At 49.5% G+C, this 14,632-nt stretch overlaps 1 protein-coding gene across 5 annotated transcripts in view; it reads left to right on the top strand.

Moving 5' to 3' along the window:
• Positions 1 to 482: 482 nt before the first annotated feature.
• Positions 483 to 14,632, top strand: part of ASAP1 (ArfGAP with SH3 domain, ankyrin repeat and PH domain 1) — a 336,296-nt gene continuing 322,146 nt past the window's right edge. For 4 of the 5 annotated variants that reach the window (XM_073230149.1, XM_037020669.2, XM_073230147.1 and 1 more), the window contains exon 1: positions 483 to 618. The gene's annotated coding sequence lies outside the window, so the exon portion shown is untranslated. The remainder of the gene's footprint in view (positions 619 to 14,632) is intronic. The other variant, XM_073230144.1, reaches the window with a different exon arrangement.

Here is a 14,632-nt window from a genome sequence, read left to right as displayed (position 1 = left end):
ACCGGCCAGGAGACTGCACGGTCATCCTCAAGGGTGGGACAGGCCAACGCCCTTCCCTGGTGTCGGGGCCTTAGGAAGGCGACTCCCAAGGCCAAGGTTTTATCTGGACAAATCCCCCTCTGCATCCCCGGGAGAGGCGGAGGCAGGCCGCCCCCCGCCCGCGCGCCAGTGTGCCGGCGGGCCAAGGGTTAACCCCGGCGGAGCCCCCGGCGCGGAGCGGCCGCCGGGCCCGGACTGCTTAGTCAGGAGTCCGATTTCCTGCCGAAGTGTTTGGATTTCCTGCAACCCGCGCCCCCGCCGCCGAGCGGGACCGCCCGCGCCGCCCGCGCCGCTGCGGCCTCCTCCCCTCGGCACATGGTCGCCCGCCTCTTCCTGCGCCGCGCTCGGCTCCCGCGCCCCGCCGCCGCCGCCGCCGCCGCTGCCGCCGCCGCCGCGGGCCGGCACTCCGCGCTCCGGCCTCCCGCCCGCCCGCCGGCTGCCCGCGGCCGCAGCGCGCCCTCCGCCCCGAGAGCCGCGACCGCCCGGCCGAGCGGGGCCGGGGCGCGGGCGTGTGCGCCGCCGCCGGGGAGCGGCCCGGAGCCCGCGATGGAATAATGCCCAGCGGCCCGCCCGGTCCCGGTGAGTGGCGGGCGCCGCGGTCGTCGCGCAGGGGCGCCGGCACGGTGCGCGGGGCGGGCTGCCGGCCCCACTCCTGTCGGCGGGGAGGGCGCCGGCCCCGGGCTCCGCGGGGCCGGGCGAGGCCGCCCGGGGGGTGCTCCGCGAGGCGCTGGAGGGGTCGGGGGGGGGGGGCCGCGGGGCGCGCCTCCGGAGAGGGCCGGGCCCGCCGCTGGGCGCCCTCCAGGCGCGGGGGCGCGGGCGCCGGCCGGGCATTGTCTCCCCGGCGCGGCGGAGGGAAGTTCCCCGCCGGTCCGGGAGCGCCCCCGGCCCCCGCTGGACGCGGCGCTGCCAGGCAGGCCCCAGGCCCCCTGCTTACAGCAAGTGAGACGAAACGAAAGGGGGACAACGACTCCCGCTCGGGGCTTGGTGTTTGTTAATGGGAAGACTGGGAAGCAGCCGGCGTGTTTCCCGCTTGTACCATTTTGCGACCTGCTGCATTTTCTGAGAGCGACGTGAAGTTTCAAAGGGAAAAGAAACTCGCTTGGCGTCTGCTATTCTGCGGTTTTCTTACATCCCGAGAGCTCTTCTCGGGCATTCTTAGAGCGGTTTCCTCTGATGATTTGTTTTTCCACTAGCACAGGGGGATGGATAGCCGTCGTCAGTGTCCTCTCAGCTTTACCTGCACTGATCGGAAAGAACAAGAACTTTGTTCCACTTTTTCTCCTAGATGCGATCAGGTTGTCCTGGCATAGTTGATTCTGGGATGACAGCAGGGCAATCAAATGGTTGCCGAGTAATGTTTGGGATTGTAAGACATGATTCAACACTGAGGCCAGTTCTAATCTCTGTGGAAACCTTTTACCCCAGGACCTTTCCGTTTTGCATTTGGAAGGCACACTGTTCAGCAAGAAGATTCAGGTCTTTGGGAAGCATCCAATCGCAACCGTTTAGAAAGGAAAAGGGTCTTGGAGAACCGCTGATTCAGCCCCTGATGAGGCCAGGAGAGGTGGCCTGACTTACCCAAGGCCGCATGGCCAGGCTTCAGACTCCCAATAACACAGCTTTCAGTGTGTCCCCTTATGGCTGTCAGCCATGAGGCATTTGGAAATACGTCTTCTTTGCATCATAACCCTCATTGTTTTGGTGCCTTCTCTTGTCTGCTTTATTATTGCTGCTATCTTTGAGATATTCTATTATCTCAAACTGCTTTATTTTGAGATAGGGTTAAAAAAATTCTCTAACCCCTGCTCTTAAGCCATTAAGTGGATTTGGTGATTCAACCACCAAATGGATTTGAAATATAAAATGGGTGGCTTATTACACAGGGAATTCCTTTTCTCCCATTCTTTTTGTGGAGAAATAGAAACTCCCAAGTCCAAAAAAGGGCAGTATCTTAGCACATAATGTACCCTATGGTTTTCAGCCTTCCTGTATCTTGTGAGCTAAGCAGCCCATCTATTTTTCTCTTTATGAGAGCTCCGAATGGCTGGTTTTCATTTTTAGTATGTGATAATGTTGGAGAGAAAGGACAGGACTTTTTTTGCAAGCTTGCCATTTGGTGAAGGAAACTGAAATTCTTTCCACCTCTCACCAGCCACAGTAAGCCAGATTTTCAAAATCAGTTGGAGCCTTGCAGGCCCCCAAATGAATGTGTGCATTCAAATGGGGCCTTCTGTCACCCCTCGCTTACCTAGCTGGCATCTCCATGCTGTACCCCAGGGCTGAAGTTTAGAGGAAAGAAGGGAACCCATGTGACCTGAAAGAGGGTTGTTCCAACATTTCCCTCCGCGTTCTCAGTTGTATATGACTGGGTCCTGCCACCCCATTCTCATTTTTCCCTCCCATGTTTCTTCTTCTCACTTCTCTCCCTGCACTGTATCTGGCACGGGCTTGAGAAGAAGTCTTTTCTGTGGGATGCACGCATAACCCCACAGAAGCAATAATGACAATGACAGCATTATTGAGTACTTGCTGTGCTCCCAAGACATGTCACCTTCTAAGAAGTCCCATGGAGGAGAGGGAACTCCTTTAAGAGTCTGTCCAGAAAGGACAGCACTTTTCAGACTCATCCGGGATTGAGTCACTTTCGTTCACTCAGTATACATTTGCTAAGTGGCTCCCCTGTGGGAGGTGCTAGTCGTGCAAAGATGAATAGGACCCTATGTTCAAAGCCTTCTGTTCCCAGCTTCATCTTTTTTTGTCAGCCTCACACTTTCTCTTTTAATTAGTCAATTCAACAAGCCTGTATTGAGCACCTGGTCCATTCTAAGCATGGCGTGAAGTCCTGATAATGCAGAACATGATAGATAGACTTGGCCTTATCTTTATGGACCTTGCATTCCAGCAGAGGAGCTAGGTGAGAACAAAGATAGTAGGTAACTCCTCTCACAAATGAGAAATTATGATTCTTGTTATCAAGGAAACAAACAAAGGATCAAAATCATGAACAAAGTGAAGTGGGGAGGGCATCCAACTTTTGCTAGGGAAAGGCCTCTCAGACTATAGAATTGAGAAGGAACAGGCCAGGCAGAGTGGTTGCAGGGAATGGTGTTCCAGGCAGAGGGATCAGAATGTGCAAAGTCCTTTATGCACGAAAGAGCCTGATGCATTCCTGGGAGGGAGAGAAGCCAGGGAGGCTAGAGTGCAAAGGAGTAATGGAGGAAATGGCACAAGATAAGATTTTAGAGGGTGGCAGAGGCCAGATGACAGAGCAGATTCTAGGCCATGCTGGGTAGGATCCCCCACACTAAGAACAAAGGGAAACTGGTGAGTTTAGACTCAGGAGTGGAATCTGACTGACATTTTTTTTTTTTTTTGTAGATAATTATTTTTTATTGAAGGGTAGTTGACACACAGTATTACATTGGTTTCAGGTGTACAACACAGTGATTCAACATTTATATACATGATAGTTCTAGCTACCAACTATCACCATACAAAGTTGTTACAATATTTTGACTATATTCCTTATGCTATATATTACATCCCGGTTACTTATTTATTTTACGATTGGAAGTCTGTACTTTTTTTTTTTTTTGAGAGGGCATCTCTCATATTTATTTGACTGACATTTTTAAAAGGTTATTTTTATTGCTTTATAAAGTTGATCACAGGGAGCAAAGAGTGGAAGCCGGAAGATAAGTTAGCAGGCCATTGCACTAATCAAGGAAAGCTAATGGTGGCTTAGACCAGGTAGCAGTGGAGGTGGAAAGAAGGGAGCATAATGTGGTCAGACTTAGAGGCAGAAGTGATGAGATTTGGTGATGCTAAGTGGGGGTGAGGCGGGGGAAGGACTCAAGGATGATTCTGCAGTTCTGGCTTGAATGGCTGGGTATTATTTAGGGAGACAGGGAAGATTAAGGAGGAATGTGTTCCTGGAGAGAATCAAGTTCCATATTGGCCGTGCTAAGTTTGGCATCAGGTGGACACAAGGACATGTGACTCTGGACCTCAGAGGAGACCTACAGACTAGAGACACTGGTATGGAGGTTATCAGCCTGCCCACAGTGCTTGTCAGCCCATGTTGTGCCATTTCATTTCTCTGAGTTCTTATGTTCTCCTGCTGGGACTCTCTTTCCCAAGCTAACTTGTACTCATCTTTTAAATTCTACCCACGTATCCATCTCCTGAAGATGCCTCTGCTTCCTGCCCACTCTCAGGTCCCTGTGTTCACCTTCATCGTGGTGTTCAGTTGACATTGCCTTTTTATAGTGTCTTCTGAACATGAAAAACTTGGTGTAGGCCCTGTATATAGTAAGTGCTCAACAAATGTTAGCTGCTATTATTACTGATGGAACTGATAGGCATATAAATGGAAATTGCCTTCTATTAATATAAACATAATGATAAGTGGAGTGTTCGTATCCTCTTGCTGTGGCAAACTACCGCAGACTTAGTGGCTTAAATAACAGAAACTGGTTCTCCGATAGTGCTGGAGGTTGGAATCTGAGATAAGTCTCAGCGGGCTAAAATGAAGGTGCTGGCAGGGCCGTGTTCCTTCTGGAAGCCCTACAGGCGTCTCCAGGAGCGGCAGGGAAGACTCCAGAGCAGAGGCTGTAGAGGACAGTGTGTTTCCTTGGCTTTCGATCTTCTAGAGGCTTCCTGCCTACCCGGGCTTCTGCTCTCCTTCCTTCAGCTTCAAACCAGCAATGCCCGTCTTAATTTTTGTCATGCTGCCATCTCGGGTTCTCTTCCATTTTTAAGGACTCTTGATTACACTGGGCCACCTGTATAATCTAGAACAATCTTCCTATTTTTTTTTGTTTGTTCTTTGCATTTTTTGGGTAACTGGCTTTATTTTATTCTTTTTTTATTTTGATACCATTAATCTACAATTACATTAGCAACATTATGCTTACTAGACTCCCCCCATCATCAAGTTCCCACCACATACCCCATTACAATCACTGTCCATCAGCATAGCAAGATGCTGTAGAATCACTACTTGTCTTCTCTGTGTTATACACCTTCCCCACGCCCCGCAATCTCCCTATTTTAAGGTCAAATGATGAGCAACCTTAATTCCTTCTTCAGCCTTAGTTCCCCATTGCCATGTAACCCATGAAACCTGGCCAGGCCCCGGGGATTAGGATGTGTACATCTTCAGAGGTAAGTAACAGAAGGTGTTGGGGAGCTCTGGGGGGAGGCCCCTAACCCAGAGAGGGAGGGGAGGCCAGCGAGATCTTCCCAAGGGTGAGGATGTATGGTTGGGGGTCAGCGTCCGCTGCATCCTCACTGTCCTCCCAAATAGGCATTCCTTCATTCAAGCTTTTCTCTGTGCCTGGCATCACGGGAGGACTTGGAGCTGAGGATTCCTCTCACGGTGCGTTCCTTGGGCTGCAGGCCAAACTGTTCACTTTCCACCCAGGGACACTGGCTTCTCTCCCCCTGCCTCATGAATAAATTAAATTCACCAACACAGAAAAACCCTCTTCCAGCCCACCTACCCTGCCTCACTCCTAGGAGGGGCAGGGAGCATAGGGCGTGGTACTCACTTTAAAAGTCTTCGGTGGTTAATTTTCTGGCACAGTGTAAATGCCAACATGTGTGCCTTTCTTACAGCTAAAACCTTAGTTTCAGAGCCACAACTAGCGTCCCCGACCTCAGCCCGCTGCATTCCCAAAGCAGGGCCACAAGAATGGTCAGGAGACCACGTGTGGTTCCATCAGGACAAGTCCATCTGAACTGTTAGGAGGCAAAATAACTCGAGGGTCTGGCCTAGCGGTGTGTGATGCAGGCGAGTAAGGCGCACACCTTATGTGATGTGAAGCCACGTCTCTGTGAGGGGGTAATTAGGACCAGATTTCTAACGTTCCTCTCAATTATTTGAAGCAAATGGGTTCCTGTCCCGGGCCCTCCCCAGAAATAGACGGCTTCCTAAGACCTTAAAGCACTTTGGAGAGCCACATTAGCTTTCTTGGCCACCAGCGCTAGGTTGCAAAAAGACAGAGGTGGCTTGCTGCCTGGGGTCCCCTGCTACCCCCTTGAGCCCCCATTCGCTGGAAGTGCCACAGAATAGCTCATCTTGGAATATCTTTGGCATTTCCTCTTCCTCTACTGCTCTAAGTCAGGAAATGTGAAAGGCACAGAGTTAGAAAAACAGAAAAGTGAGCAAGCACTGTCCTTCCAACAGAGGGATCCCATTTGGCACGGAGTTAAACTTGGGATGAAAAAGAATGCCCGCCAGTGCTTCCCCCCAGATGGGGCGTGAGTTCTGGAGAACCGAGCCCGGTAGGGTGGGGATCATCATGCTCTGCACAGGAAGGAGAATCAAGACAAGGCCTGCTGTGGCTTCTGGGGAAGGGCTTGCCTTTCCCTCATCAAGGCTAATCATGAGTTTTCCTCCAAGGCTCCTGCCTGTGTGTAATGATACTGCATGCCTGTTTCATTGTAGTTTGTTCTGAAATGATTTTCCTATCAAGTAGCAAACCCAGGAGTGTTTGAGTAAACTGTGATATGTGCAACTTGGCCTCAAATGGTCCAGAAAAAAATTACATACATTTTGTATGAGTGAGGAAGTGGGAAAAGGCAAATGGAGTAAAATGTTAACAATCGGTAAACTGAGGAAGAGGCATGTTGGGTTCTTTGTGCTAGTCTTAGTTTTTTGAAATTTTTTCCAAGTTAAAAGGCTTTGGCAAGTTGGAAAATAAAGGAAAGAGTGTGAACCATTCCTTTGTCATTGTGACCTTGATAGATACAGGATGGCTAAGTGGCATGGTCAGTGGACAGGAAACCAGGAGATTCTGGGGTCTGCCACTGACCTTGCCTCACTTGCTCTTACACTTTCTGTTCTGAACTGAGATAATGCCAGCAAAGCGTCCTGCACAGAGATCCCTAAGTGGGGGCATTATTGCGGCTGTCTGGTAGGGAAATATGTTTGTACATATGGTTGCCCCATCCTCAGGCCGAGCGTCCTGAAGCCGGTGTGGGCCCTGCATCAGTCCTCCCGGCATCCACTTGTGCCCAGCACAGGCAAAGCTCTGGAGAGGGAGGCTGAATTCGTTGCTGAGCTATGTTGCCGTACTTGTTGAATTTTCTCATCATTGAGTGTTTAGTTTTAATGTCTTTGCATTTTGCTCCTAGAAAGTCTTTGGTTCTCTTTCAAATCTTCTGGGCCTTTAATCCTTTCATCTTATTCTTTCATTGGGGTTTCTCTTTCTTACTTCCTGTCTTTGTTTTAAACATTTGCTTTCAGATTGCCTTGTTATGTTAATTATAGAGGGGCCAATTCCTCCAGTTTGGGGGCATGGTGGTTCGTACCCCTGAGAGTCTCACCTCTCCTGGGTAGCAGAAGCATCTGCATTAAAAAAAGAGGTTTTACACTTCAGCTGAGGCTCTGAGGGTTTCCTGGGTCCTGGAAACATTTCTGCAGTAAGTTGCAGACCCGAGACTGGTAACACCACACCAGAGGTGTGGGTGGGCTCCATGCGCACACCTAGGACTTTAGAGCTTGTGCTGGAGCTCTTTTCTTCCCCGCCCAGACACGGGCTCTCTTGGTGTTCCTCTGACTGCAGGGAGGACTAGTTCAGGACCCCTCTTTTAGCAAGCCTGGGTTCCCTTTGGGGTTTTGGGTTTGTAGAAATCTCAGCCCTCCTGTGGTTCTTGGCACCAGCAGAAACATTGTCTTCTTTTTTCAGAACTAGGAAAGGAAAGGAAGAACATTTACAAAAATGTAAAAATTGCCATTTTGAGAAAAGAAAACCAGACTCTGTATCAGAGCAGTAGGAATAAAAAGATTTGATGCGGAACAGCGAGCAGTTATTGAGCGCCTCCTGTGTATTCAGCGAGCAGTTATTGAGCGCCTCCTGTGTATTCAGCGAGCAGTTATTGAGCACCTCCTCTGTATTCAGTGAGCAGTTATTGAGCACCTCCTGTGTATTCAGTGAGCAGTTATTGAGCACCTCCTGTGTATTCACACTGCAGAGCAGGGGTGAGCTGGGCCTTTAAACACCTTGTCATCTTTGTAACCCCCAGTGCAGAGAAGACAATAAATGCTTAGAAAGAAGGAAAGGAAGAAAGGAAGTTTATGTGGCTGAAGAAGACAAATCTTGGTGCAGAAGCCAGAATAAGACAAGACAAATAGAACTGAATGGAGACCTGAGTTCTAGTGCAGGAGCTGATACTGATTAGTTAACAAGACTTCTGTGAGCAGTCATTTACCCTTCGGAACCTCTCTTCCTCACCTGCCCCTGTCCCAGCTTCCCTCTGCACCGGGTTGCAGTGAGGTCATTGATGTGGGAGGTGGGAGCCTCAGAGATCTCTCTTGTCTTCAAGGCTGATGGGACCATGTGCTTCAGTGGCATCTTGGTTTGGAGACTCCGTCTGCCTCACCTCAGGCACTGGGTTTCCAGGGAAGGGCTGCAAACATTTCAGGTCCTCAAAGCTTGTTCAGACTAAGAGGTTGTTCTTGGGTGTACATCAGTGGTTGGGCATTTGGGAGCTGAGCTGGCGCCTGTGTCATGGTGTTCTTTCCCTTCAAAGGTCCCCCTGGGACCCTGCAAATGAGGGCTGAGGTGCAGCCGAGAGCTGTGGCAGGGTGGAATTTGTGCATTAAGCTGCTTCCCTAATCTTTGACCTGCTCGCTGTTCCTTGAGTGATCTCTCTGGGGTCTGTCCTTCGGCCAGGTCACTCTTTCTTGCTTGAGGTGCTATGGTGGGTAGAGGGTAGGAACAGTTTGTCATGATGCAATGAGAAAACCACTGGACTCAGGAGCAATGATGATAGCTAATATTTATCATACATTAATACATGTCAAGCCCTATTCTAAGCATTTGCCTATACAAGCTCATTTAATCCCTGTAATAACACTGAAATGGGCACTATTCTTAATCCTCATTTGGTACACGAGGAAACTGAGACACACAGGCTAACTAACTTTCCCAAGGCCATATATATAGTTCATAGGTGGCCAGATTTTTAAGCAAGGTGGCCTATGTTCAGCATCCACAACTCTTAACCATGATGCAATATTGCCTCTGAAGACTTGGATTTGAGTCACATTTCCTAATTTCTCTTGTGGCTTTTGTGCCTGCCCTTAACCTTTCTCTCAGCCTTTCTGAGCTTCAGTTTCCTCTTCTGTAAATTTTGAAAAAGCCTGCGGGTTTTTTTTTTAAAGGTGTTAAATAAAGCAGTATATACTGAAAGTGGCTGAGTGCCTTGCCCATAACTGGTACTAAACAAAAGTGGGTTCCAAACGGGGTCAGAGTTCTCATTTGCATGGTCAATAGGAAGAAGACACATGAGAAAACTAATTGGATTTAGAGAGTCTTCATTGCACATACTTTTCCTGCACATCTTGCTCCGTGCCAAGCACCTACGCTACAAACATGGAAAATCAAAGTCCGTGTGCTAGAATTTCTTATAGTTGATGGGAAGAGAAAGATGTGTAACTGCTTATAATTTTGGATTGATGTTGGTGTCCACACCACAGGAAAATTACAAACGTATAGGCTTGAGTGTGCAGGGGAGAGAGACAAGCATTCTGGTGGTGATGGTCAGAGAAAGCTTTGGGGGAGAGGTGCTCTCTGACCTTACTCTTCCAGGACAGGCAGGGTTTCAGGAAGTGGAGGGAGTGGAAAAGGATGTTCAAAGCTGAGAAGAACTGGATCAAAGTATTTATGGTGGGAACCTGCTGGTGAGTTTTTTGGAGGTCTGCGGAAAACATTTGTTCAGGAGAAAGGTAAAACTTTGAGTTAAAGTAAAGCAGCATTTGGGGTTTCTCTCTGGAATGTACTCATCCCTGCCATTTCCTACCCCACCCTGTGCCACAGAACTCCTGATCTAGAAAAGCGAATGCAGTGTTGTTTATAGACCTTCCCATAATAGCCTTTAGCAAGTTTCCTCTCCTAGGACAGTTACTTCCTCAGACTTAAAATAGAGTCGCGGAAGGGTGGTGATGTGGGACATTTGCAGATTACACTCTGCTTGGCAGCATACTTCGGAGGTGAGTGGGTGAGAAGCTGTAGCAGACTCGCTTGCTTGCTTATTCCACATGCTTTCCCCTTCTTCATGCTGACAGCATTGATCTTCAGAAGTCTGGCATCCAGGGGACTTTGACAGTACCAAGGGTGACTCGCTGTGTTCCTGTCCCCATTGGCCATGATTGTGTGGGCATGGGCATGTGACACAGTCTGCCTATGAAATATGAAGGGAAATTTTCTGGGGGTGGGCTGGGCTGAGTGCAGGGAATGGGCAAAGATTTTTCTCCATCTTAAAAGGAGACATTTAGGAAAAGGTAGTCTCTCCTGCTGTGGGACATAGTAGGGTTGGCATGTGATACCTGGAACTGTGGCAGCCACCTTGGGATCATGAGGGTCCTTGCTTAGGAAGACAGGTTGAGCATGTCAGCAGGAAGATGGAAGGAACAAGACATTGAACCTTACCTTTAGATTATTTTGAGTTGGGTTTTCTGTTACTTGTAGCCCCTCAAACAATTAATACACAATGGGATGGCCACCTAATATGACATCTAGATGATTCTGGGTCCACTAGATCCTTCCTCATTCATCCTGTGCTTTAGTCTGCCACCCTGTGTGAGATACACCACCAAATCACATACTTCTATACCTTCATAGTCTTTCTCTTTTCTCCACCTAAATCGCTCTTTCCCTAACTTCTCCACCTACCCCAAATCCAGCTTATTCTTTGAAGTGTGGCTGAAATGCACTATCTTTGTGAAGCCTTCCTCGATTCTTCTGTTGTGATTATTTTATTCTCTGAGTACCCAAACCTTTGTTGCCCCTTCCACCTCCCCTCCCTACTCTTTATTAAGTGCCTGCTGTGTGTCAGACGTTATATTGCACACTGGCATCATCCTTTATGAATGGGGACAGACATGCACAGAAAATTTTGATCTAGTGTATTTGTGTGGTCATACAAGAACATAAGCTCTCACCAGGTGCTTATGAAGAGGTGGCTGACCCTACCTTGCAGGGGAGGTCAAAGAAGACTTGCTACAGGATGTAATCTTTGAGCTGAATCTTAAATAATGAATAGTAATTAGCTAGGAAAGAGTGAAAAGAAGGGAAGGAAATTCTAGGTAGGAACCATCTAAGTAAGGACATGGATGGTAGAAATAGCCCGGTTTGTGCAGGAAACCCAGTGACTCAATATAGCTGGAACCTAACGTTTGAGGTGGGGTGCACTGAGGTCAGGGGGGAAGGCAGGTGTCACATCCTGATGTTTGGAGGCCATTTTTATTACCTTGAGGCCATTGAGGAGCCAGTGAAGGTCAAAACAGGGGAGCGATGTGACACTTACCCTGTAGAAAGACGATTGTGGCTACATTGGACTGCGTGGACTGGGTGGGGGAGGGCAAGGACTGGAAGCAGGGGCCATGTAAGACAATCTGGCAGTGGTCTGGCAGAAAGAGGCCCAGGAGATGGAGCGGGGAGGTCTGCAGGCGTTAGGACTGGCTCGCTTGGGGATTGATTAAATGAGGGACAGGGGGAGGAGGGAGAGCTGTTGGTGGCACTGAGCTTGCAAGGCCGAGTAGTCTGTGTCTCCAAGACTCAGCCTCCTCGGGCTCCTGGTCCTCAGGTCCTTATATCCCAAGAGTGCTCGATGCTGGCTTCACGGGAAGGTGGGGGGAGGAAGCAGCAAGGCTGGCCCTCTCTTCTTATCGTCTCGGCCCACAGCGTCAGCTCTTCGGTTCCTGTTTGAGTGGATCAGGAAGTGGAGCTGTGATGTGGTTTTCCTGGTGTCCCTGCTTCCGAGGTCTGAGCCTTGAGAAGAGGGGAGACTTTCCTTACGCCTGCTGCTCTGTGCCTTCCCTCTTCTCTCCCAAACCAACCCAGTTCTGAGCAGGTCTCTTCAGTGCAGCCCCTTCTGTGCAGCCCCACAGTTCCGGTCTCACACTAGCCTTCTGTGTGACCGCCCCTGAATCACCTGAATCATCTAGCTTTTTCCTAACTCACTGCCCTCCCCCTAGTCTGTCCTCCAAGCTGATGGCACAGGAATCTCCTTAAAGCTTCAGGTCGGGGTCACCCTCCTGCTTAACAAGCTTCACTCCTCTGTCCAGTGCCTGGGTGGTCAGGTGAGGAAGGAAGCAGCCTGGACTTTTCATCTGCCCAGACCTGGGGTTAGCCCTGGCTGTCTTACTACTGAGTGTCCTTGCTGAGCCTGTATTCCTCCACCTGTGTAATGGGTATGAGCACCTCACTGAGTGATGGGTGAGGGAGAAAGTGTATTACAGTGCCTGCCTGAAATGATGCACACACACACACACACACACACACTCCTATACACCCCCCTTAACACACAAACACACTGGTTTTCTTTCTCCCCTGTGGTCTTACTCATCTCAGTGAATATTTATGCCCCACATAGACCAGATGCTTAATTCATGTTTGGTGCATGATTATTCCTTCTTTTCTTGTGGCTTAGAGTCTGGCAGTCTCTATTTTGATAAATTTGATAAACACTTTCAGTTGTCCTGTAAGAACCGGACAGAGTGGGGCCCTCAGGCGAGTTCATGTAGAGGAGGAAATGGAAGTCAAGACTTGAGTGTGGGCTTCCTGACTGCACGCCCAGTGTTCTTGCCCATTGGCCACTCTGTGATTTCCTGGGCAATCAGAAGCCACCTACTAGGGTGGGTTGCCAAGTTCTAGGATGTATCATCCTCAGAAAGGGTGGGGTCCCTCTACATAGCTGTTACAGACAACAGCAAATTCCAGAGTTTGCATAAGCAGGGCCTCATGAATTAGTGAAGTTTACATGCATTTTTCCACAATAATGGAAAACGTGGACATAACACGTGTATGTGGGGGGGGTTCCCATCTTGGAAGAAGTTGGGAATTGTTTGAGGCACGTCATGTTCAGTGATGGTATCTTAAACTTGCAGTTTGAAGGAAGTCATGTAGCTGTACTTCAGCAGATGGGAATTGTATTAGAGTTGAAACAGAAAGTCTGCAGAGGGTAATTGCATCATCAGAAACAAATTTCTGTGCTGTAGGCGAATTAACGGTTTAGATCCTAGACTTAGGTTGAGTCCTAACTCAGCCTTTTACTGGCTGACCTTGGAGAGAGCTGACTGTGGGCAAGTTACGAGCCTCTCTGAGCCTCAGTTTTGCAACTTGTCTGTCGGAGGGAATAAGACTTCTCTCCCCTGGGATTATGGTGAGAACTTTAGGTGGCAGTACACGGAGAGCAGTGAGCCTGTTGCCTGGCACACATTAACTAGGAGTGGAAACGTGACCTGTCCCAAAGATGTGATTGGAAAGGGCAGCATTGTGGCCTCCAAAAGAGATATGTTGAAGTCCTAACCCCCAGGACGTCAGAATGTGACCTTTTGAAGAAATAAGATCTCTGCAGACAGAGGTAATCAAGTTAAAGTGATTAGGATGAGCCCTAATCTAGTATGACGGGTGTCATTATAGAATGGGGAAACTTGGACAGAGGTAGACCTGCACAGAGGGAAGTCCGGGTGAAGACACAGGGAGCGGTGGCTGTGTGGCTGGAGTGATGCTTCCAACAAGCCGAGGAAGGCCAGGGATTGCTGGTGGCCACCATGAGCTAGGAAGAGGCGCAGAAGGGGTCTCGGTAGAGCCGTCAGAGAGGGCATGGCTTTGGCGACACTTTGATTTCAGACTTCTACCCTCCAGGACAGAGAAAGTAAATTTCTGTTGTTTTAAGCCACCAAGTTGTTGATGTCTGTTATGGCAGCCCAGGAAACTAAAATGATGGTGATGGCGATGACAGTGATGATGGTGGCTCAGTGTCTGGCCTAAATACGGACTAAAAAGCCGCATGGGTCTGACTGTACATAGACTCGTGGCATTAATCCAGCTAGCACTGGCATGAATATACCTTCCAGCTCTGTGTTCTTGTTGTGCGTCCACCGGGCACTTGTTGAGAACTTCCTTGATGTCACACGAGGAGCAGATTAGAAGTCAGAGCTCCAGTCTAGAGGCTGAGAGGCCACTGGGGAGCTGTGCCTCCAGAGGCCAATTGACACTCTGCCTGCTCTGTGACTCTGTTGAGGAGGGGATCCAAGGGATGAGGGATGCTTTAGGGCGGAGAGCAGAGACTTGTACGGGACCGTGACCACTGTCAGGGTGTGTCAGGGTGTGTCAGGATCAGAGAAGCCCTGGGTGTGTGGGGTGGGGAAGGGGTGGTTGCCAGGGACTTGGAAAACGGAAGCACCTGAGCCTGGAGGAGTGAGTGGGTGCAAGCTAGGGTAGGAGATTGGCCCAAATCCTGCCTCTGGAAGGTGAGCTTTGTGGCTCTGTGCTTTAGAAGCACACCTCCAGTGGGGCTCAGTGTACCTCCCTCATCTCTCATCGCTGAGCTGTGCACTGAGAGGAAGTTCAAACTGGACAGGAGAAACCCCAGGTTTGAAGCATGGAAAAAGTAACAACCTGAGCCCTTCCGTGCTGTTGAGACAACGTGTTTTGGTAGAAAGAACGTAAACTTGGGCATGAGGCAGTCCTGAGTCGGTGTCCTGGGTGGGAAGCCCAGCTCCGTCCCTTCTTTGAGACCTGGCACAACTTAACTTTCTCTGAGTCTCAATTTCCCCACCTTTCTGCTTGCTCTGCTG

Source organism: Manis javanica, chromosome 2, assembly GCF_040802235.1.
Source record: "Manis javanica isolate MJ-LG chromosome 2, MJ_LKY, whole genome shotgun sequence".
Classification (NCBI taxonomy): Eukaryota; Metazoa; Chordata; class Mammalia; order Pholidota; family Manidae; genus Manis; species Manis javanica.
Note: the sequence above shows the minus strand (reverse complement) of the source record. Positions and strands in the feature narration are given on the sequence as shown.